This window comes from Manis javanica, chromosome 16 (assembly GCF_040802235.1).
Source record: "Manis javanica isolate MJ-LG chromosome 16, MJ_LKY, whole genome shotgun sequence".
Lineage (NCBI taxonomy): Eukaryota > Metazoa > Chordata > Mammalia > Pholidota > Manidae > Manis > Manis javanica.
The window spans coordinates 41,560,254-41,582,547 of record NC_133171.1 but is presented as its reverse complement, the minus strand read 5'-3'; the positions used below and the strand labels follow the sequence as shown (position 1 = coordinate 41,582,547).

Below are 22,294 nucleotides of genomic sequence, written 5' to 3'. Positions count from 1 at the left end.
CTTCGAAGTGCTTTGATTCTTCCATCAAGGTCTCAAAATTTGGGTTGCATCATGTGTTATATTTGGCCCATGTTTCCAATTTTGCAAAGCCCAAATTTATTGGAATTCTGGGCAAAATGAAACATTTACTGTTCTTTGTTATATTAATTTGACAAGTTGTATATATAACTGACATTATTATGTGTTTCCATCCCCCCGCATGCATATTGTCTCCCTAAATGGATCATAAGTGGTCAGGGGCAAGGACTGTCAATTGTGCATCTTCAAATGACCCTCGACACCAATTCAGTGCTTGATCAACTGATATATTGACTGATAGCCCCTAATCACCATTTCAAGTTGACTTGAAATGACTTTAAATTGACTTCACAGTGTTAATAATCTGCCTAGTTGCCAAATGGCATAGAAAACAATTCCTCTAGATTTGATCAATTAACACTGGATGCCAGTTAATGTTCCACGTCACATTAAAGACAGGGCAAGACTTTGGCATAAGAGATGCCAGTAAGCATTTCCTATGGGTTCCTCACAGAGTTTTTATTCATATGGAATGGATGCTGACTAAATATTTGACTTCATTAAAGTGAATGGAGGCTGCATCCTTAAAGCCAGCTTCTGTGTACTCGTTGATACAGTAAACAGGCAAAAGGTTTATTCAACAAATATACTTGCATATCTACTGTGTGCCAGATACTGTTGGATACTTAGCTGTTTTTTTGTTTTCCAGGAACTTGACAACTCTTAAATTCCACCACTTGCTTCCTTCTCAGCAAAAGCAGAAAGCACCAGGGAAGGTAAAAGTATTGTGCCGTACCTTCATTTTCCCTCTTTTTCACTTCCCTGAATTAGCTTTGTCATTTGCCATCAGGGATATGCCAAATGGTAATTTTCTCAGTGGAAATCTTGGAAGATCAACTCTTCCCCTTGTAGGCCTAGCAATTCCATACAAATATTTTCTATGAATGGATGCAAGCTGTGCTTGGGCTGTTCTCCAAGAAATCCATTAGACTAAAAGACATAAACCCACATAGCTTAAAGGCACAAAATGACCTCGTTCAAGAAAACCTGGCAAATGGACTTCAAGTGGTACCCAGATATTGTATTTACATGTTACCCAATTTACTTATCAGTGCTTTAACAAACATTTTATAATGGCTGGAGTCTTCCTATACATAATCACTGATTTGTGTTGTTAATAGTATTTGCTAATTCACCTTCACAATTCTTCTCCTTACATGTTACTTTTATTTGGGACTGCAGTGTACACAGTTGAAAATGTTCTCAGCCTACCTATCAACTAGAGGATGGTTCATGTGACATTTTTTGACAAGGCAGCATAACTGGAAGTCATGTAAATGACCAGAAGGAGCTTTGTCCTAAATGGCATCATGGAGCTGCCAATAAGAGCCATGGCCTACTTTCCTCTCAGATTCTCTTTGAAAAAAATGAAATCCCCATTGGGCTGAACTACTGTAAACAAGGCTGTTATACGTAGCTGAACCTATTCCTAACCAACAAAGTGATGTACGTGAGTTAATATTTTCCAAAACCTCTTTTCTAGAGGATCTAAGAATTCTTGTTTTATAGTTAATTTAACTATAGTATTTATAGGTTTAAATGTATATAATGCTAATCTTTGATTTTGGTCCATCTATCCTGGGAGTTTTTAGTAATTATTAATTGTTGTTACGCTGGAGTTCTTCTTATCCCAAATATAAAGCCTATTTATTCTCCAAAGTTCTCTCTTCTGCATCTCCAACCAGAAAAGATAAGTGTGTCCTAACAAGTAGAGAGAGTTCTGAAAACTGTGTTTAGGTGTAAGTTTCTTTGGAGGGAATTATCTATTACTTCTCCCATGTAATTATTAGCTCAACATATATGTGCATTGAATTAAGCCTAATGATTCTTAACAACATTATTTGTTTCTATCTTCTACGAGACTCCTTTACCAAAGAGAATACTTGTTCTCTTATTCCCTTGACAAAATCACAATATTAGGACATTAGTTAAAGTAATCAAAATAATTATCTAATTAGAACATTGCTCTTCTGAAATGAGGACTCTTGCTATCTCTGTAGTCACAAGGGGGGAAAAGGCTACCTGGGGCTACAGCTATATTTGGCTTGCCTTTGCTAATGGTCACTTCTGTGGAATATTAGGTGCACTATGTAGGCCAGACGGTTGCTTTATATAGTACAAAGTTCTGTATGGGTGGTGAGATGATGCTAAACCATATTAGGTTAAATAATCACTTTACTTGTGATAGAGACTAAAAACACAATTCCAAACTTTGGAGATGGCATGTTTTATCCCAATCTTCAGTGTAGATGATTTTACAAGGTGTTCCTATTTATAGTCACTCATTTGATTCTCTCCATAATCTGGCTACTTTCTAGCAGTTCAAATCTGTCACCTGTTTCAGCCAGGGTTGGTATTCTCACTCCCCCGTGAATCTACCTAAGATCAATCTTACTTTCTTTCATTCATGCTATTTTCTCTTCCTTACAATATCTTCCCCTCATTGCTGGTCATATTGAAATTCTATCCATCAGTCTGTTAAGAGTCAGCTCAGTTCTCCTGTTTGCCATGAAGCTATCTCAGATAATTCCAGGCATATTGATTTTTTTCTGTTCCTTAAACTTCTATTTCACTAATTAGGTATTTTGGCATGTGCCCTTGTGCTTGTTTGCTCTGGAACAAAACCATTTTCTCAGGATATGTTTTGTCTGTTTGGTTAGATTGCACATTCTTCAAGGTCAAGGAATGCATACTATGTTCCTTACATATGCTGCAGAACATCTGGCAAAGTGAGAGATGCCCAGAAGGTTCCCACTAATCCCTTATTGAATTAAATCAACTGTAGTTCTTAATTCTAGATGGGTCCAGAAAATGTATCTTTGAATTACTTATTCTAAAATGCATTATGCATCTTTATGCTTATATTATTGTGTCCAGAAGAGCTACATACTTGTAATGAAATTCAGACCCAATATGTATTTATTTAAAATTTGTTACACACTAGGATCTTTGCAAGTCAGTATATAAAACATAAAGGTGAACAAGAAACATCTTTTCCAATATCTGTCAGTCCAGAAGGTTATTTTCACTTGGGTATTTATGAGACAGAGATAATATCTTCTAATACAAATGAATTTTAGAACCTTTCCTATATATTGTGGGATGCTTAGGATCACTCTTGGCCTCTATCCACTGGATGCCAGTAGCACAAGCCACAGGTGTGACAACAAAATATGTCTTCAGACACTTCCAGATGCTGTCTGGTGGACAAAACTGCCCCCAGGTGAGAATTATCAGTTTCGTCAAAAGAAACACACACACACACACACACACACACACACACACACACACACACACACACACATTTTTATCACCTTTTTCTGTTTATGAAAACAGGACATATTTCCATTGAAAACTCAGAAAAGATGGAAAAAATAATAGTGATAGAAATTATTCTCTAGCCCCATGATATCGTTAACTGCTGTTAACAACGTTGTGTATTTATTCCAGTTTTGCATGTGTTATGTATTAAGCTCTATTTATCTATCTATCTATCCATCCAGGTAGATAACTACCTAATTATTTTACAAAAGTGGGCTCCTACCAACTAGAAATTAGGATTTGGTATTACTCTCATCACTGTCCAGTCAGCTTGTCAACCACGGAGAGCTGGTTTTTCTAACCTCTGCATTGTTCTCTGCTTCTTATTTTTTATTTTAGCTTCTATTCTGAGGCTGGAACCATTTTTTGCACATCTGCTCACTGTAGAAAGAAACTTCAACTCTCTACATAGGTTTTTAAAAGGGTTGTGTTTACTTTTTTTGCATCCTTACTCTGAGAGTCCCAGCCCAGTTCAAACCAAAACCAAAAACATCATCTCAGATGCTGCTGCATGGAACAATTGGGAGTGTGAGGTGCCCCACTGAATAATGTCTTGAGCTAATTCCATTCCATTACTTCCTGGGACCCCAGTCCTGATGTTTCTCTGCTTCTGTCCCATTCCCACTAAAATTCTTAATCCCTACCTAGTGCCTCAGTTTGTCTTATGAATAATTCCATTCAGGTTCCTGCCTGGTGAGAGACATATGTGAAAGCAGTTAGTTGACACAGTAGCAAGAATTGTATCCTTGCTAAGTAGAGATGTATGCTGTGTACTGTGCAAACATAGCTGTTTCTTTCTGAGGGATCAGGTAAAGTTCCAGAAGGTCTTAGGAGGCAGAAGATGATACTAATGGTAGTCTAGACTGATGGAATAACAGGAGTAAAGGCACAAACACCTGTAAATTAAGAAGAGGTAGTCGTGTCTTTAATGTTTGTAAGTGACTTGTCTTGAAATGGCCCCATCCCAGCACAGAATGACGCAGGGTAATCCACAGAAAAGAGAAGCAGGATACTGCAAGGAATTTAGAATGAATCCAAATAGACACTCATCCCCGAGCATTTAGCAGGAGGTTAGAGGATTTTATTAGGTCCCTAATAAGAAAAAGTGGATTTAGTGACAGGTTCTCACTGCATTACTTTCAGACCTGTTGTATATTTTCTACATGTCTAACTGTATAGAAAAGGGGATATAGTCTCATTCCAGAGGTTGCATTCCATCAATTTGGACAATTTATTTTATATTCTACATAAAGTTAAGTTTTTAAAAATCCAGTATATATATATCTCTGTGTGTGTTCATATACACAAGTGTGGTATGTGTATGTACATACACACAAACATATGCAAACATATATACACAAATGCATGTATACATTGACAGATATGAATATGTGTGTGTGTGTGTGTGTGTATATATATATATATACATAGAGAGAGAGAGAGAGAGAGAGAGAGAGAGAGAGAGACACGAGAGAGACGAGAGATAGCAAGGGGTGTTCTGAAACCTACTATTACAGTAAAAGTTTACATACTCCAAGTAGGCAAAACTGGGTAACACTGATATTGTCGCTAGCAGAGTCCCCAGAGCCAGATTGAGTTTTAAATCCTATGTCTCCCACGCCCTAGCCCTGCGACCTTGGGCAGGTCCTTTTTTAACCTCCCCATACCTCAGTTTCCGCACCTGTGAGCAATGGGACCTACTTCATAGGACTGTTACGGGTTTTAGGTAAGTGACTGCGTGAGTACTAACTGGACTCCCTAAGTACTATCATACCTACAGTGTGAGAGGGAATGCTCGGTGCTGGCAACTGCAGGATGTTCTCCACGGAGAACGCCCCAAATCACGTGACTTGAACACCGCCTTCTGAACACGGCTCGGTTGCTCCTGAATTTACCGCTAAGCTGAGTTGGTTTGGGAGCAGCCCCAGCTCCTCCTTCTGCTTCCTTTGCTGCCAAGCACTGCAGAGCCAGCAAGCACATGATGGCTTGCTTGTTCCCTCCCTCTCCCTGGCGTGCCCATCAGGGGATAACGCTGACCAGGAAGCTTCTCGTTTTCTTCCCAATGCTTTCCGGGTGTCCCAAGGTCTACGCAATGAATATACATTGTTTTTGAGAAAGAAAACAGCAGCCCTGACAACTGGGTGCTATCCACTGGGGCTTGGTGTGGCCCAGAGCTGGTCTGGCACTGACCGCTGGGCTCCTTCCTGTTGCCACGGACAGCCTGGCCCCGCAGCAAGGTGGCAAGACCTCTGCCGCTGAGCTGGCCTGAGCCACAGCAGGATCTCCGCAGCTGGACTGAGTGCAAACAAAACGGACCAAACGCCCTCTTACCAAGAACAGTAGGCATGCTTGCTGCTGCTTCACCAATCGCAGTTTAGCACTGATCTGCTCTTTTTGCCTTCCAGGTAGAAGAATTATTGAAACAACTGACCATAGAATTACTCTCCCTTACAGTAACGTACTATTATAATGCCCTGAACCATCTTCTCAATCACCCACTTCCAAAAGATCGTAGAGTCCATTCTAATACATTCTTCCTGAAATTCTCCATCATCCCCAATGTTCTTCCTCATTGTAATGAGTCAGTGGACCCAAATTTGTTCCATTTTACTATGTCAAGTATAGTATGTTCAATTACGCGTTCAATTACACGTAGTATTCCTGATGGTCTTTGGCTGGAAGGCACTGCCATTTTTTAAAAATAAGATTTTTTAAAAAACAAAGTATGTGGAAACTTCCGTTATTGTTATGGAAAATACTGTTACGGAAAGCACTGGAAAACCTGGACTGGGTCCCTGACGGAAGAACCAAGCGGCACTCGGAGGTCTCGGAGTGTTGAGGTTTATTCCACACCGGCGGGCTCGGAGGGGGTTATCTCCCAGGGTCTGAGCCCTGAGCACAAGCAAGGGGAGCAATTTACATTATTTTGCTATGTGGCTTTTTCTGCCTGCGCAGGGCAAAAGAGCAGCCTGGAGGAGGGGCGGAGGGAGCTGGGAGGGCTTTGCCAACCGGAGGAAAAAGCGGTTTGCTGACCTTGACGGCTGTGTTGAATATTTTCCTTATCATTATTATTGTTGACTTTATAAATTGATTTCCTTAAGCAGAGGAGTTACAACAGGAGTGAGTCAGCTTAAAGCCCTGGAGTATTTAAATCTCCAAACCGTGTCATTAGTACATGTGCTTGTTTCCTGGTGGAAGTAACATTTTAGTTGCACCGTCACTGAAAAGAGAATGCCCGTTGGGCATATGCGAAGTGGGAAGGTGTTCTGAAAGGAAGATAATACAGATATTAATATAGGAGGAGGAGGAAAGGGCATGTGGAACTGAAAAGTCTTTGCTTTAAGCAAAGAAGAGCAATGAATGAGAGTGGATGGTTGGGATGAAAATCTTATAATTGTTAAGAGAGATGGATTAATAGTTTATAAAGTAGATATAAGCATATGCTTAAAAAAATTAAGACCTAAAATAAGGGACCATATAAAAGAAGAAAATAAAATAACTTGTAGAAATGAAAATTAAGGTGATCTTATTGTTTATTGAACCAAAGATACTTAATGCAAAAATTAGTTAGAAAACTCAATTCATTCATTTGAAGGCATTTTCCTGAGTGCCTCCCATTGGGAAAATACGGTAAAATGTCATCCCTTTGAAGTTTAATAACTTCCATTTGTCCCACTTGAAAACCACATTACACCCATATGTCTGAATTGAACAGTTCATTAATCACGAGCTTTGGGATCTTACTATAAAGAGTAAAAGTGGGTTTCCCTAACAACAAGATCTGGAGAATGCTTTTAATATGTCTAATTCAATCAGGAGGCAGCATGTTTTAAATGGAAGAAATCTCACTTAACAAGTTTAAATTATGCATGGTTTTGGTTTCTAATAAATGTCATTCAAGAGAAAATTTTCAGAGTTGTAGCATAAAGCCTTGATAAAAGCATAAGGCTTCAAGAGGTAAGTTTCCTGGGAGCATCCTTGAATGTTTGCTGCCTTCATTTACTAATGAAAATTCAATAAAAACCTCCCATGGGCTGGAATTCTCTCCTGGCACAGAATGGCCTGAAGTCAGTGGAAACTCAATTAACCAGAAAGCTCAAGCATTGGATCGTCTGATCATTTGAATAGTCATTAAATTAATCAACCAGAACTTCCTTTTCGATTCAACTTGTATTGGTTGATTAACTTTATTGGACACAATCTTTCTAAAATGCTCTAGACTTGTATTCCTCCCCTGTATCTAATCCTAGAAAGAAAAGGAGGAAGGGAGGGAGGGAGGGAGGAAAGGAGGAAAAGAAAGAAAGAAGAAAAGAAAAAGAGAAAATAAAAGGCTATTTGTGTAGCAATTAAAGGTTGTACTCTGGAGTAAAGCACTTTCGGTCCAGTTCAGGCTCCATCACTGTGCTGTGGGCGATACAGAGAGAATTAGTTTCTCTCTCTGAGCCTCACTTTCCTACTCCGGAAAATGGTGACAAAAATAGTATGTATTTTGAATGGTTAATGTGACGATTAAATGAGATAATAGTCATAATGTGCTTAGAACAGTGTCTGGCACACAGGAAGCACTCAATGAACTTATTGAATAACATACTTCAGTCATCACTTTATCATGCACCAGTTATCAGGAGGCAATAGGGCATATTGGTTAAAACATTGAATTCTGTGGGCTTGAGCTTCCTCACTACCATTGACTAGATGTGTGACCTTGGGCAAACTCTCCATGGGTGGATTTGGCAATCTGTAAAATGGAGACTTACAATATCTACTTCAAAAGATTGCTGTGCTGAGGGAAACACAGACATACATCTCCCTTAGTACAGATATCTGGCATGAAATTAGTGCTCCTGCAAATGTTAGCTATGAGTGAATAATATTCTGCAGTTGTGGAAGTGTGGGAGCTCCAATTAAATGTGTACCAGGCCTAGATAAAGCATAAAAGCTTCTTTCTCAGATTATTATTTTGAAATTTGCCCTTTTGGTCCTTAGAAGTGAATTGTAGAAAAGCGCTGATTAATAAACGGTTTTAGTTAACAGGATTCAACTAATTGAGGCATCTCTTACATGTGCTTTCTTCTTCAGAATAAGCTAACACAGTTGCTCTCATTTAGTAGGAGGGAAGCTGAAAGAGAGCCTTCCAGCCGCTAATTTTTTCTTTGACTCACAGTAAGCGAGAGTTGCTTCCAGGACGAGAACATAGCAGAGCTGCTGGGCAGCTGGCTGAGTTCCACCAGCCCCTTGGGGCAAGGAGACCTTTTTTCAGCAGGTCCTTGCGATGTGATAGAACTGGTGTCATTTGAACATATCCCCCACGAGTACAGACTTCTTTTCAGTTGAAAAGGCCCTCTTCTCACTATATTTTTCCAAAATCTGTTTCCTTTCTGTGGTCCAGAGCTCAGCTAGGCTTTATCACAGCATATATTTATAAACAGGAGCTGTTTCAGAAATGCTAGGTGTTAATTCTCAAAGACAGAGGACAGTGGGTGGGGTGTGTGGATAGCAGTCTGGCAGAGGGGCTCCCAGGCACAGGCTCCAGTATTCATGCCCAGGTGGGACCCCAGCTGCATGACTCCCTAACTGGGCACCTTCACCAACAGCCTCTTCGTATTGGTTTCCTCACAGACAGAATAGAGAATGCAAGCACCTGCCTGACAGTGTTGTTGAGAATAACAAATGACACAGTTTGCACAAAGTGTTTATCCTAGTCCTTGCCACATGCTAAACATTCAATAAATATTAGCCACCATTTTCTATTTATGAGTGAACATTCATTTGGGGTCTTACCTATAGGTTCACAGTATCTTATAACAGGCTGCTGCGTTTCATTATTGAAGTTATCAATAGAAATGACAGTTAATCATCCTAACAGGCCACCAAACATAGCTTCAGTGAGTGAAAATTTATTGCCCTCTTGTGAAAACTCTTATTCCCTCCTCCCTCTTGATAGTCTTCATGGACTTTGTCTTGACTGTTTTCATTAGGCAAAGATTAATCAAGAAGCAATAATAAAAAATAGTCCAATGAAACCTTCCCAGATCGCTGTGACTATAAAACAGTAAATGGACTCTAGGGAAGCCTGACTTTTAGCCAGGTAGCCATCAGGAGGTTTAGGCAGATGATCTGAAGGTGTCTAGCCTTACAGAGACATGAAAACTCTAGGACTATTTCAGCAATTACAAAAGAAAAACACAGGTGCACACTATTTCTTTTCAAAGCATTTTAACCTATCATTAACTGGCAACAATTCAGGCCCAGAAATGTTAAATAATTAGCTGATGAAAAAATGTCAGCAGCTTGCAAAATTTATTATCTCTTCGACACCCTCTGTGATTTCTGTGTGGACTGTATTAACACTGGCATGGGAATCTTTCATAAAATAGCATGCCTGTCAAATAAACTGATCAACTAATCAGCTGATATCAATAAAGCACCTACTATATGCAAGTCATGGTGGCACATGAGAGCACACTCAGCTTTCCCCCGGCATGTGTACTCTCTCCCAACAAGTGTATCTCCTGCCCAGATACTTCTGCTATTTGGAACGTTCTCCATATCTAGAGCTGAAATTAGTGACCTGAAATTACCAAAACTCTGCTCCTAAGTATATCCATTGGAATATATGTCAATTACTCTGTCACATACCCATGCTTCAAATACTAGAAACAAAAGCATGGTATCTTCCAATTTCTCCAAGCCAATCATCTCATTACTTTGACGTTTCTCCGGTGACATCTGCATAGAATTCCATCTGAATAACTGTACTGCAGTAAAAGTGCCTTGGGACCAAGGACCATGCCTTCATTTTTGTTTGCCCCTCTCTGCCTTGCAATGTCATGGATATAATGAATATTAAAAGAAGGTTTTTGAGTCCTGTGTTGTTAAAATTTTTGTAGCTAAATTTACTAAGCTCACAAGCAGATTGAGGCATGCCAGGGAGTAGCAGATGGCAAGTACTGTGATCTCTTCATTTCAGTTAGGGAACACAGCAGAGAATTGTTATACTCCTCCATCTTCTCCTGTTCTGCAGTGGGTGATGACACTCTTTTTTGATAGGCAGGGTGATTTTTGTGAAAAATGTGGTCAAACCAGTATTGTGCAAAGCTTGTCCTCAACAAGTATGGAGGCCCTAAAGGAAAAGAGCTGCAGCTCTCTCATGAGGCAGAGTATCCTAGGAATGCTTCTTGGGTAGGTTTACAAAGTCTGTGAATTAACTAATACATGTTAAAAAAAAAAAAGACAGATTTTCTGTACTGGCTTTCTATGCAGCAGGGCCGGCCTGATTTTGTCAGTGAAGTTACCTGCCACTTTAGAATAACAATAGGGAAAGAAAGGTTAAATTACATGGAAACAGCAAGTGGAAATTATTTCAGCATTCAATTTGAGGAGTTAGACTTCCATGAAAATAGAAATGCTCCTGAAAAGATCTATCTTGTAAGCAGAGTCTTTTTTTTATAACTTTGGGTGAATGAGTTTTTCATATTCTTTCCTAAAATGGATGTCTGTTGACAAAATAGCCTCCATGCAAAGGAAGGACCCACTAATGAGGAGGTGTGCACAGGGGATTGTGAGGAATACCTTGTGTGTGATTCTCACGAACTCCTCTTAAGGAAGACATATTACCTTCTCCCCTCATTTAATGATTAGAAAATGGGGTCTCGGAAGATTCCGCAATTACGAAGAGTTTACAGAGTTCTTTTGGTAGTTAGAACCAGAACCCAAATCTTCAACCTTTTACCCCAGTGTGAGTAAGCTGTTATCCTGTATGAAGGCAGTGATGGTGTCCTGCTTTGATCCTTCTTCACCATAACCTAAGGTAATACTTGGCACTTAGTAAATATTTATTGTAAAGTTGAGGAGTGAATGTGTGCACCCAAGTTTTGTGGTGTCCTAGCATGCTGGGGTGGGAGCCCTTATTCCTGGCTTCTTATGTTTCCAGGAAGAGGTGCTTTCATCCACTTTCATTGGCTAGCACTGCAGACTATACTTCATCCCCTCCTTTTACGCTTTAGACCTCTTCTAAGCACTGGGAATGGTCGATCTGATGGTGGAAGCTTGCTAATGCTTGTGACAATTTATCAACAGCTTGGTTGCTACTCCTCTAAAACAATTAATGCACTGAGCCCCAATTCTCTATCCTGTACTACTTGTATAAGAATGAATAAGAAGGTTCAGGGTTTGACCTTAGCTTCCTCATTCCATGCCAAAGCACTCCTGACCCTGTTGTTTGAAAGGGAAGCAGGTTATCCATCTTTTAGCATTGGTTTCCAGCACACTCTTCTGACAGCGACTGGATTCATGAGGCAACCAGTCTTTCATGCTAAAGTTGCTAAGGAGATCTTAGGGCGATGACTTGAAGACCTACTGTTGATAAAGGTAGGAGGGAAAAAAAATCTAGATTTAGGATTTTTTAGGTGGAAATGCCTACATTAACCCCAGGTCCTGTATAAGGTCTCCATTCCAGCTTTACCAGGGACTTTGGGAATACTTTGCTTTCATTGATAAGGAAGAGAATTCAACTCCTGTTTAACTCCCTGGGTGTATATTCTCCATTGTAGAGAACCCAGGGGGGAGGAGGGTTGATTGATTGAGATGACTGATTTCTTCATATTATCTATGAGATAATCAGTGAAAGAGCACATCTCTAATTTAATAGTCTGCTGCCAGATAGACAGGAGGCATGTCATAAAGAGATAATATTGAAACTGCAGTTTTCTTCTTTCATTTATTATTATTTCATTATATTCTTCCCAAAGAGCATTTTAAATTCTTAAACTGTGTTTTCAACTATCATAACCCTCTGTCTAAAATTTTAGGTAATTTACAGAATCTTTTTGACAAACATTAATTTTTAAATGTTAAATTTCTGCTTAAAGAGTACCATTCCCATGATTTGACCTGACCCTGTGTTTCTCCATTATTTCCTATATGAAGTAATTAGGTAAAACTGTAAGATACATATTGTGTCTAAGGAACTTCCCTGATTTAGTTGGAAGCATGGGGTCAGCAAAAGAAAGCCTCCTCAGTAGTGTTGGAGATTCAGGGTCAGTTTTATGGGCACATGTGCTACCACTCACATTTCTTTCCAAGGATTCTTTTAAATAAACACAAAGCCATGAGCTAAGCAGGAATGAATTCATTGGCTTGCTTATGGGAAAAGCAGATGGGAGGGTACTAGAGCCTTCTGCCTTCCAGCCCCATGGAGACATCCTTCCAGTTAAAGGCAAAGTTGCTTCAGAAAGCCATGCATCCCTTGCAAGAGGAGGCAGGCCATACCACTGTGGGGACATAAAAAGGAGTGAGAACAGGGGAAAGAGGGAGGGAAAGAAGGGAAGAAAAATAACAGTTTGTTTTTTAGGTTCCTTCTAGTCTTGGGGCCACTGGTGTCTGATTCTCCCTATTTCCCTGGAAGAGAGGTCGCTCGTCTCCCTCAAGAAGAATCCAGTGAAGGGCATGCATGAATAAGTGAAAATATTTCCTTAGATTTTTTTTCTTCAGGGAGAACACTAGAAGTACCCGTAAGTGGAAGAGTATCTGCTCCTACAGGAGACAAGGGAGAAAATACTAAAGCAGAGCATCATAGAAGATAAAGGTCTAGGAGGGACTCTCCCTGCATAGCAGGGCCATAAAATACCATATATATTCTGCAAATTCTGGGATTCTCATAAGAATTTCTCCCATGCAATGCACGTAGTTAAATACTTTCTACCATTTTTCTATTGTTCTTGTCAGTTCATAAATTTTTCCAACTCTGTAAGCAATATCCAAAGTCTCTTTGCCCCCAATCATTTGAGCTTTCCCTGAATTATGATAATTAGAGATGCTTTAACTTTATTGAGATACATGCCATACAATTCACCCCTTTAAAGTGTGCGAGTCAATGATTTTTGGTATACTAAAGAACTGAGCAACCATCACCACAATCTATTTTAGAAACACTTCAACACCTCCAAAAGAAACAGACACATTCGGAGTCACTCTGCATTCCCCATCAAACCTTCAGTTCTAGGCAACCACTAATCTACTTTCTGTCTTTCTAGATTTGTCTACTTTTTGGACATTTCATGTAAATGGAATCATATAATATGTAGTCTTTTGAGATTGGCCTCTTTCACTCAGCATAAAGTTTTCAAGGCTCATCCCTGTTGTATCAGTGCTTCATTTTCCTTTTTTATGGTTAACTATTACCCCCTTGTATGGATATACCGCCACTTATTTACCTCTTCATCAGTCAATGGACATTTGGGTTGTTGCTATTTTTTGGCTATTATGAATAATGTTGCTATGAACATTTGTGAACAAGTCTTTCTGTTGACATATATTTTCATTTCTCTTGAGTATATACCTATATACTACAAGTAGATTGTTGAGTCAGATGAAAACTCTACATTTAACACTTTTAGGAATTGTCACAGTGTTTTGAAAAACAGCTGAACCATTTTATATTTCTGCCAGCAATGTATGAAGGGTTGCAATCCTCCACAACCTTACAACACTTGTTATCTTAGCCATCATAATACATATGATGTGCTCATTGTGGTTTTGATTTGCATTTCTCTAATTATTAATGAGGTTTAGCATCTTTCAAGCCTTTTGGCCATTTATCTTTTTTGGATAGTCAAATTTTTGCCCACTTTTTAATGGAGTTATTTGTCTTTTCATTATTAATTAAGTTGTAATAGTTCTTTACATATTCTGGATACAGGTCTCTCAGCAGATACATGATAAACAAATATTTTCTCCCATTCTGTCAGTTGTCTTTATTTTCTTAATGGCATCTTTTGAAGGATGAAAGTTTTGATTTTGAGAAAATCCAATTTATCCATCTTTTCTTTTGTTGCTTTTGATTTTGGTATCATATCTAAGAAGGCTTTGCCTAACCAAGGTCATCAGGAGTTACTCATATTTTCCAAGAGATTTTTAGTTTTACCTCTTTCATTTAGGTCTATGATCCATTTTGGATTAAATTTTATTTATTTATGGTGTGAAGAAGAAGTCCAACTTCATTATTTTCTATGTAGATATCTAATTGTCCCACTATCATTGGTTGAAAAGACTGTTCTTTCCCAAAGGGTTATCTAGCCACCTTTGTCGAGAATCAACTGATCATAAATGTAAGAATTTATTTCTGGAGTCTCAGTTCTATTCCATTGATCTATAAATATCTATCCTTGTGTCAGTACCATTGTGTCTTCATTATTATAGCTTTCTAATAAGTGACCTATGAACATGGAATGTCTTTCCATTTACTTAGCCTTTTAAAGTTTTTTTTGACAATGTTGTGTAGTCTTCAGAGAATGATTTTATACTTTTTTGGTAAATTTATTCCTAAGGATTTTATTTTTGTTAATGCTATTATAAATGGAAATATTTTCTTAATTTCATTGATTATTTATTGCTAGTGCATAGAAATATAATTAATTTATATATATATTGATCTTGTATCCTTCAATCTTGTTGAACTCATTTATTAGTTTCGATCAGTTTTTGGTGGGTTGCTTAGGTTTTTCTGCATATGAAATCATGTCATCTCCAAAGAGTGATAGTTCTACTTTATCCTTCAATGTGAATGTCTTTTATTTTATTATCTTGTCTAATTGTCCCTGCTGGAACTTCTAGTAGAATGCTTTTTCCTGATCCTAGGAGAAAAGCACTCACCATTCAGTTAGGTTTGGGTTTTTCCACAGATGCTTTTTATCAGGTTAAGGAAGTTCCCTTCTAATCTTAGTTTATTAAGCATTTTTTATCATAAAAGGATATTAGAGTTTGTCAAATACCTTTTCTTTATTTATTGAGATGATAATGTCATTTTTTATCTTTATTCTAGTGATAGGAGGTGCTATATTAATTGATTTTTAAGTATTAAACCACCCTTGCATTTATGAGATAAATTCTACTTGGTCATGATGCATAATCCTTTTTATATATATTGCTGGGTTGAGTTTTCTTCTATTTGTCAAGAACTTTTGTATTTATATTCATAAGAGATACAGATCTCTAGTTTATGTTCCTTGTGACGTCTTCATCTGGTTTTGGAGGCAGGGTAATGCTGGCCTTACAGAACGATTTCGAAAGTGTTTCCCTCTCTTCCCTTTAAATTTTTAGATGCAAAAATTGTTCCTTCCTCTCATATCCTGCCAGGTAACCTCCTTCATTTTGTTTAAAAATAATAGCCTATCTAAACTTCCTCATCAGTAAGTACTTGGGAAAGTGCCTATGTGATTTAAATCAATTTCTGCTCATTACCAAACGTTATTCATAATGCTCCCCGATGATTCAAACCAATTTAGTTTTCCCATGAGAGGAGCCAGGTGGGAGACAGAGGAGGCTGGTGTGTGCTGCAGATGTGCCGCAGTTAAGCCCCGGGAGGGAGGAAATGCCTGGAGTATTCTTAACCTCTAAGGAGCAGAGAGCTGGGTTCTCAGACTAGAACAAAATCTCCGTGTTTCACAGATGGCCCTGAAGGAGATGACAGTGATGAGGATTGCACTGTCCCCCACCTGTTAGACTCTAGAAAGAGATCTTCATGTGCTGTCTTCCAAATCTTGTTTTGTTTTTTTTCACTTTATCATCAAGGCTTCCCTCCTACCCACTTCCTTCTTTCTGATTTTCCTTCTCTACTTAGAACAAAATTTGCTACTAGCTTGAGGTAAACTTAATGCAAATAACCCACTGATGCCTTAAAAATAATATGAGCAAGTCAGTAACCAAACAGTGCAAGTGTTATTTTCTTAACACATATTTCTGACTTACTATTGTCAAAACACTGGAATTAAAGATGTTAAGAACAAAACAAAGACAGCAGTAACCTGGCTGATTTTGGATGAATTAATGCCTTTTGGCTCCCCTCACAACACCAGGTTTTACTGAAATGCTTCCTTTTTAAATGCTGCAAAATTAGGATCTTTTAATTCCTAAATATCTGCTGCAGATCAATGTTTCTTTTTTGAAAAATCAAGTCCAACAGGTATTTAATCAGCAACTATGTTTTTGGGATTGAATGATTAGACAGTAAGGAAGGTTCAAGTCCTTTTTATTGTGAGGGGTGGACAGTCTCACTGATATAAGGCATATATTTAAGAAATTCTTAAATAAGAATTCAGGATACTTTAATCCAGAGAAGCAGGCATTTGTGGTTTATCTACTGTGTCCAAGGCATGCATGTCATTCAGAGGTGAAATTATAGGATCTCGAGGAAATGAAAAAAGTGGGAAAGTTGAAATGAAGGAAATGATTCTAGAACTCGGAAAGATGATGAGAATATTGTTTGATAAAGAAGTGGGAAACAGTAGTGTTGATTTCAGCCTGAATATTAATTAGATGGTTTTCTCTTCCATTTCAAAAAATGTAGCCAATTAAAAAAATGCAAATAATTTTCCTTACTCTGATTTCCTTTAAATTACATATAAATACTCCCAAATTCCAATCTTTCTTTTTCTCTTTTGAATGGGTAATTGTACCTTACTTTGAGTCAATTTCATATGCTCATAAGTAACCTAAACATGCTTTTGAATCTTAAAAAACTCGATGTTTTCCTTCATTCCAACAGGCAATGGAGACCCATATTCACATAGTTCTTTCTGCTTAAAGTTATAAAAATGAATTGTTCCTCTTGGAGCTCTCTAAAAAGTTTTTCTGACATTACTATGACCCTTGTCAAAGTTTTCTGACATTACTATAGTCTAAGGGTCTGGTCAGCACATTCACAAATACCAAGATAATTTAAGCAAAACTTCTCAATAAATTATTTCTGTGCATGCATTTAACTAAGAAAAAATGTACATCTTCTTTTTGAGTTTTGCAACTTAATTTCCCTTCCTCTAATTTCATCCTCTCAGTGGAAAGAGATGGTTCAGAGAAAAAGAAGTGGCTAGAATGTGATTGTTAAGTGTTCTTAATTCAGGCACAGAGATGAGCACAATATGTATAATTTTTTTTTTCCAGCCAGGAACTTAACTAGTTTTTTTGATATTAAAAGGAAAAGAAAAAAATTACTTATGATGGTGTCTTGGTTCAGACACAGAAACTCCTATAAGGAAAGATTTGCTTATTCATTCTTACATTCAACACATATTTATTGAGCATATACTATGTACTCAGCACTCTTATAGGTATTAGGGATACAGCAATCATCTTGACAGATGAAGTTTCTGCTCTCATGGGCTTATATTCTAGAAGACAAATGATGAATAAGATAAATAATCACAATATATCATGTGTTATGTATTGGTGAATCAGGAAAATCTTAAGCAGAAAAGAAGGGTTATAATTGCCTGGGCTGGAAGGTTTTTAGAAAAGATGGCTAAGAAAGACCTTCCAATAAACATGACTTTTGGAAGATGTTCAGAAAGAAGTGAAGAATCTGCCTGTGATCTTTTCAGGAAGAGAATACTCTAAGCAGAGGAAACCTTACGTGCAAAGGCACTGAGGCAGGAGCCCACCTGACTTATTCAAGGAGCAGCCCAAGGCCAGTGTGGCTAGAGTGGACTGAACGAAGGACTGATAGAAGCTGAGCTCAGAGAGATCATGCTGAGGGGTGACATGCCTTGTAGATCACAGAGAGGACTTTGGTGGCTTTTATGTAGAGTAAGATGGGAGGCCACCAGACAAGGTCACCTTAGTTACTGTGATGATAGAAAACAGGGGTACAAGTGAAAAGGTATCAGTAGCAATGATCCAGGAAATATAGATATGTTACCTAAAGCTGTGACTGATCCCTTAGAGCAGGAGTTGGCACTCTGTAGCCTGTGGGCCCAAATCAGTTTGCTGCCTGTTTTGGAAATAAATTTTATTAGAACACAGTCACGTTCACTCATTTACATACTGCCTATGGCTGTTCTCCCCGTGTGATGGCAGAGTTGAGTGGTTGCAACAGAAACCATAAGGCTAGCAAAGTCAAAAATATTTAGTATTTGGCCTTTCGTGAGAAAAGCTTGCCCACCTCTGTCTTAGAATCTCTGAGGAAGAGGATCACGGCAGTGAAGTTGCCTCTTGGATAAGCAAATCAGCATAGGCACAGACCATTGTTTCTCTTCATTACAATTCTGTATAGTGCATGCACTTTGCGGAGAGTGGAGAGAATTATATCTGGGTTTTAGGGAATGGGACAGTATGAAAATAAGATGTGTCTTCAATAACAGACAGTGAAGACTAGCATTCATTCATCCATTCTGAAGTATTCTTTGAAAATGACGTTTCTCAGTCACATAATTGAATGAGGTAGAGAGAATCAAATAAATGAACACATAAATAAATACATAATTATGAAAGCACTAAGTGCCATAAAGGAAAAGATCGGGTTCAATGGAGGGAACAACCAGGGAGAAACTTTATATTAGAAAAGACCAGTGGTAAAGTCATTTGAGTTGAGACCTGAATGATGAGTGGGAGGGAAAGATAAAAGAAGCATTTCATGTACAGGAGGACAAAGGTAATAAATTGGATGGAGAATTACAACTAGGAAGAAAACAGACACACAGACAGAGGCACAGACAGACCCACACCCCCTGCACATACACTTGCATGAATGGCTGAATCTTTGAAACACTGAGGAAAGAATCGCCGAATGTGGTTGGAGATATACACTGAGTTGGAAAATACTGGGCTTTGTGAATCATGTGAAGGGTTTTGTTTTAAGTTCACTGAGGAGCACTGTAGTATGTAAGGGAAAAACAGTCATGATAAGTTTTACCTTTTATATAGAATTCTGGCCCCAGGAAGAGTATGGATTGAAGCAGGCCAAGAATTAAAGTCCAGCAACCACTGAGGAGTTGGTTTGCAGTGGCTCAGGAGAAAGATGGTGGTAGTTCACACTAGGTTGGTGTTTGTAGTTCAATTCAACAAAAATTTATTGTATTTTTACTGTGAACAAAAAATTCTTGGTTCTATGATGGGCAGCAAAGATAAATGAGATGGTCTGCTTTCAAGATACTGAACTCTGAAGAGTAAGTATACAAATACTTGTTATAGAATTGACTTTGATACATTCTAAATTCTATATGATGACTTGAAAGAGGACTAGTGGAGCCCAAGGAAAGGACAGTGTCCACTGGCTTGATTGTTGATAGAATCTTAATTGCTACAGTGTCCTCAGTACTAAGCACAATATCTCAGGACCTCACACATAACCAAGGTTTGGGAGGTAGGCGGATGGCCTGAATCATGTCTCTGGACTCTTGTCTTGTTTCGGTGTTTCCAAATACTTTACTTTCAGTAGCTGGACATGCCAATCTCAGCTCTTCCCTGCACTGCTCTGTTGCTACCAGTCAGCCTGTTGCTTGGCACCAGGCCTTCCTTGTGCCATGGTCAGGCAGCCTGCAGGACAACTGTGTCTGTCCCTGTGTTAGCAGCTTGCTTGCCTTTATTCTGACTAGAGCCGGTTCTTGTTGTATGTGGCCTCAGAGTGTGAAAGGCAGCCAAGAATAAGAATACGCCAATGACGTTGAAATAGTTTATAGATGTTCGGGACCTAACAAGTTTCTCTTATTTTATAGCCAAGCATTATTCGATTCCATTCGGAACTATCTGAGGGTTGTAGGGTCCCACCCCTTCAAGACTGCCTTGCACACACTAGGTGTTTACAAATGTTAGTCACTTCAAAATGACAAAGTAAATTGCAATGAAGTTTCACTTGAATCAGCTCATAGCCGTCATTCCACATAATGAGGACTATTCCAGGGTGTTTTTCTGCTGCTAGTGGGAGAGTCTGCCAAGCCCCATTCTTTCTCTTGCCTTCCAAGCTGGAATCACTTCCACTTACCGGATCCGTCTCACCCATAATGAGCCAGCTCAGGCAGAGAGTATATTGCAAACCTAAATCGCTCTAAGAGATGGAGGCTGAATTAGGCCTGGGGCCATACACTATGGTTCTTTGAGGGAAAGGAGAGACTACTGATTAAAGCCAAGTTTTTGGAGTCTAGATTCTCTCATTCTCTCTTTACATTTCCATATTCAGATCTTGTGACTTTAGGAAAATTTCTTAACTTCCCTGAATCCTAATTTTTTCATTTATGGAAGAATAATGGAATCTTCAACACAAGAAAAAGCCCTTTATGTAAATCGTGATATGAGATTAACATTAGATAAGTGGTAGTTTATTCCCATGGTGAAATTCCTGTGTGATGTGGCTCATTTTGAGAATTCTGGATATAAAGAAATTGGCAATTTCCCATAAGAGGCTCACCCTCATCACTTCATTAACTTTGTAATAGTATGTATGACCTTGACCTTTTTGTACCTCACTTAAAGAATTATGGTGGGCTTTACTGTATTATTTTCTATTGAACTATAATAGTATTAATCATGCAGAGACCTGATATTAATCAAAAGTCAATCTAGGAAAGAGACAGAAAATTTCAACTTTGACACATTCCCCTCATCTTAGTTATCCAAAGAAGGATCACTTTGAGTGGCGTACATTGATAGAATGCTTGTATTTTATTCTTTCCATATAGAACATCATTTGAAACAAATATGCCTTCAAACCTTGGATGCCGTTATAGGTCTCCAGTGGCTGAGTAGAATTGTTGGGAAGGGATTTTGGAAATGGCTGTACCTTGGAATTGAGAAAATCTTCCTCAGTGGAAGACTGTTTGCTTCCCCAAGAAGTCAATAAAATTTCCAAAGATTCTGCCAGCCAAATTGTCCTGGTCTTATTTTACATTAGTTCAGGTTCCCAGGAGCACAATCACAGGCAAAAATGTGTTTTGTTAATGATTATAACAATTAACGCTGTTATTGATGTGAGACTTCTGGATTTGGACAAGATGGAGAAGACTCATTTCTTGCTCTGTCTCCTGCTAAGTATAATTATAAAATCTTTGGACATAATACAACAGACAAATATAAGGAGACCCTGCAGGGTGGAATGAAGAGGGTAAAACTGACTATGGAATTCGGGGCTCTCACGACGTAGGATGAGTCCCCTGTCTTCATTTTGCCTCTCTATATCCCAGGCTGGTTGCTGAAGAACCCTTTGGGGTGCATGCACCAAAAGACACAGACTAAGAAAGGATCCCCCAAAGTCTGCTCCCTCTGGCCAAAGGACCAGAAATGGGTGGTCTAGCAGGATGGCAATATCTTTGACAATATCCACCCTACTCCAGCCAAACATCATGGAAAAAACCATGACCTCTGTCCTCACTCTTCTCTGGTGCTGGCAGAGACTTAGTGCGGGGCCTGGACTTCCAATCTCCCCTAGAAATAGCTTATGGCAGTCAGGGTGGTGGCAGCAGAGACTATGGGGGGAAAATGGACTCCTTGACCCCTACCCCAAACTGCACTCCTCCTACCAATTAGAGAAACGGGGAGGCTTTTGGAGAGGAAGGAGCTGGAGAAAGAATTTATTTAAACCTTTCTGTGGGCAGATTCCTAGCAATCCACACATGAGAACTGATTAGAACTAACAGTGCAAAAGGCATGACACAGAAATGCAGTATAGAGACTGCCAAGCTTTCATACTGGCCTGTGAGTAGCCCACAAACAAAGCAGACCAGAATAGCACTGCACAGGCTGGGAAAACTAAGCTGTCATTGGAACCGTATCCCCCTAAAGTAGGCCAGGACCTGCATGACAGGTCCAAAGAGGGACTCTGCAAAAAAATGATTAGGATCCCGAGTCTTACAATGTGATGCCCCAGATGTCCACTTCCTCTTATTGGAGTGAGCTCTATATACTCTGATGCCCATCAACCCGTTCTCAGCATTCCCCACACTCTCATCAGCTCTTGCTCATGTGACATGAGCCGTGAGTGGTGATTTTGTCTTCCTTTTCCTGCCTACCTCTCAGAGCCCTGATTCCAACCACAGCCTCTGGGACATTGACTAACATTTCTGAGAGAAGTAGCTGTTCTGTTCTACGTGTTCCCAGAGGTGAACAGACTCTTGTGAATGGATTAATTGCA

At 39.0% G+C, this 22,294-nt stretch overlaps 1 protein-coding gene across 2 annotated transcripts in view; it reads right to left on the bottom strand.

The window, feature by feature from the left end:
* Positions 1–22,294, bottom strand: part of LOC108399973 (patched domain-containing protein 4) — a 181,230-nt gene that overhangs the window by 7,747 nt on the left and 151,189 nt on the right. The gene's annotated exons all lie outside the window — the stretch shown is intronic.